Source organism: Pinus tabuliformis, chromosome 3_2 (assembly GCF_031772625.1).
Source record: "Pinus tabuliformis cultivar Carrire ecotype Pingquan chromosome 3_2, CPIR1, whole genome shotgun sequence".
NCBI classification, from domain to species: domain Eukaryota; kingdom Viridiplantae; phylum Streptophyta; class Pinopsida; order Pinales; family Pinaceae; genus Pinus; species Pinus tabuliformis.
The window spans coordinates 555,095,039-555,098,637 of NC_142302.1; positions in this window are offsets into that span (position 1 = coordinate 555,095,039).

A 3,599-nucleotide genomic window follows, 5' to 3' on the forward strand; every position below is an offset into this window, starting at 1 on the left:
TTGCTGGGAGAACTGACATATTTTCTTGGTTTGCAAATCCAACAAAAAGAAGGAGGGATCTTTTTGTCTCAAACCAAGTATCTCAAGCAAATTTTGAAGAAATATGGCATGGAAGATGCAAAACCAGTATGTACACCCATGGTCACAGGATGTAGCCTCAGTGCAAATGATGAATCAGCAGCAGTGCATCAACCAACCTACAGATCTATGATTGGAAGTCTACTTTATTTGACAGGTACCCGACCAGACATCATGCATGCAGTGGGAATAGTTGAAAGATTTCAAGCAAATCCGAAGGAAACTCATCTTCAGGCAGTGAAGAGAATCTTTAAATATCTTCAAGGGACTCAAAATTATGTCTTATGGTATCCTAAAGATACAGATCTCACACTTCATGCTTATAGAGATGCAGATTGGGCAGGAAGTGTGGATGACAGGAAGAGCACAAGTGGTGGTGCGTTCTTGATGGGTTCCAGATTGGTATCTTGGTTCAGCAAGAAACAGAGTTCGATTGCCTTGTCTACAGCTGAAGCAGAATATGTTGCTGCTGCATCTTGTTGCACTCAACTCCTTTGGATGATGCAGACCTTGCAGGACTTTCAAATCACTTGTACACCACCTATCTCCATCTTATGTGATAACACAAGTACAATCAACATTTCAAAGAACCCAGTCATGCATTCAAAGACCAAGCACATACCGATCAAGTATCATTTTCTCCGGGAACAAGTACTTGAACAAAATGTCAAGTTGGAGTATGTTCCTTCTAAGGAACAGTTGCTGATATACTCACCAAACCATTGCCCAAGGAGACCTTTGAATACCTCAGGAAAAAGCTGGGGGTTGTTGATGCATCATCTTGCTGAATCTCTTCTGATGGTTGGTTGTACGCAAAGCTCATCTGGGGCATATGCGTACATGTGCTAGGTTGCGGATTGGTTGAAGATCGAATGGCACAGGTTCAGGGGGAGCATATAATGCATTGTTGGCATTATGGAGGACGTACAGAAGAAGATCATGGATGCTGGTATGAATATTGCTGCAATATGTCTCTATCTCTTTCATGGTCATTTATGGTGTTTTGGTTGCTTATGGTTCTTATTTGCAGATCTGGTTTATAGTCAGGGGGAGCATGTTCTTAGGGGGAGAATAACCCTTTTCCCTTGATGTCAAAGGGGGAGAATGACGTTGAGGATCTTGAGGTTGCCATCAAGTCCAAAGGGGGAGATTGTTGGCATTATGATTCTGGTATGGCTCTATGATACAGATGTTGTACTTGATGGCAACACTCTCAAGTGGCAATGCTCTGATCAGGCCCTCAAAATGTTGGAAATTAAGAGGTACGCAGGAGTATAGTTCAAAAGGTGTGTACCCGCAGGTACGCCGTGAAGGGACTGCGGTCATACACGCAGGTCACCCGTGCATGAGGTGTGTACCCCCAGTGCACTTACTTCAAGGCAGAGAAGCGCGCTCACGTGGGGTTTCTTATGTTTGGCCCGTGGTATTTAGCCCGCCGTTCTTGATTCTATGGTTTTGGCCCGTGGTATTGTTTTATAATATTATTATTATTGAGCCCCATGTTTTTGGGCCCCTTGTATTGGTTATCTATGGTATCGATCCATGATTTTAGGAAGAGCTTGCCTATATAAAGCAAAGGAGATCACTTGGATAAGTATCTTTTGCAAATTGAATATTTTAAGATCTGAAATATTGGGTTATTGTTTTAAAAGCTTGATCTATATAAAAGTGAAGTTGAAAGCGAATCTATGAAGGGTGATCTCTCGAGCGCATGATCAGATCTGGGCATCTGACGATCTGTAGCACACTGGTGGACTGCCAATTCGGTCCTAACTAGAGGTACGCAGGTGATTAACAGTGCAAGTGCGTGGGTACACAGAGCAGAAGAAGGCGCACTTCATGGGTACGGAGAGTAGAAGAAGGCGCACTGCGTGGGTACGCAGCGCGACAGAGGATCAGGTGCGTAGGCACAGGGAAAGTACGCAACGCTTCAGAAGCCGCAGGTGCATAGGTACGCGGCGCGATTGCATCTGTGGGTGCGTGGCTACAGTAGCAGTACGCAGCGCGATAGTATCTGTGGGTGCGTGCCTACAGTAACAGTACGCAGCGCGATTGAAGAAACAATGTGTGGGTATGCGGTGCAGCAGAAGGGTCTCTACGTGTATACGCAGGGGAGCAGAAGGTGAAGTGCGGAGCCACGCAGGCCAGATAAAGAAAAACTGCGTATCTGTCTTAAGATCTTTTGTTGACTGAATTTTTCTGTTGATAAGGTGTTCTGGGTTTAGTTTACTGTTATTGTGGATCTGGTTACTGCAGTTGACTGGGTGATTTACTTGTACTTGTTGATCTCTTGATGTTTATGGATCCAGTTTGAAAATTTATGAAAAGTGGTCCTTGAAAGAAAAGAAGTAGGGGGTTGTAGCTCCCTTCCAGGAGAGACTGGAAAACGAGAGAGAGTTGTAGCTCTCTGCAGGTTGCAGCCTACGTACTGGTAAAGGACTGCACCAGTACAAAACCATTGTAAAAGGAGTTTCTAATTTGAAAGAAGATAGAGACATATTGCAGCAGGTGGTTTTCACCCACATTGGGTTTCCACCTTACATCTGGTGTTCTTTGGTGTGACTCTCTGTTTTCTTTGTTCATGCTCATTATTTTATGGTACTGACATGCAAAAATAATTCAAAGTATAAATAAGCAAGATTTATTAAAAGAACTAGATAATACTGATTCACCCCCCCTCTCAGTATTATTTCCAACAGATAACATCCAAATGAGGTTCGCATTTGGGAACCTGATTCATTGGATAATGCATACAGGTTGGAAAGAAAAATTGAAAGCAAAATTATGACAAGAAGGAAGCCTACCACTCATAACTATAAAGATATAATTGTTGTTGCTCCTATCTGTTCACCACCTACAAGATTGACGCTAAAACAATTGGAAGAAAAAGAGCTAAAGGGCTTTGTTACAATTGTCATAGAAAATACACTAAAGGTCATAAGTGTCCTAAGAAGAAATTAATTTACATAGATGGGGAAGAGGAGCAAGAAACGTCGAAAGAAGAGGATATACACCAAGAACCAATCCCAGAGAAAGATGAAATGAATCTAACCATATCTTGTAATGCATTGACAGGAATTACCACTCCTCAAACTCTCAAGATAGATGGGCATGTCAAGAAGAAAAAGGTAATAGTGTTGATTGATTCGGGTAGTACCCATAATTTTATTCATTGTAAGACAACCAAGGAATTGAATTGCTTCATATATCCAACACCAGAGTGTGAAGTGATGGTTGCAAGTGGAGGAACCATAAATTGCTTTAGAAAGTGCCATAATATCAAGCTATCCATGAGAGAATATGTGTTGAATAGCCCAATGCTTTCCATTCCAATGGGTGGTGTTGATGTTGTACTAGGAGTCCAATGGCTACAATCCTTGGGTACAATAGCTTTTAATATTCAAGAACGTTTCATGAAATTTTCTTCGGAAGGAAAGGAATTTGAATTAAGAGGTATCACAAGGAAACAGGGAAAGATAATGAGCTCTAATGGAATGACAAAGATTCTAAAGAAATAACAA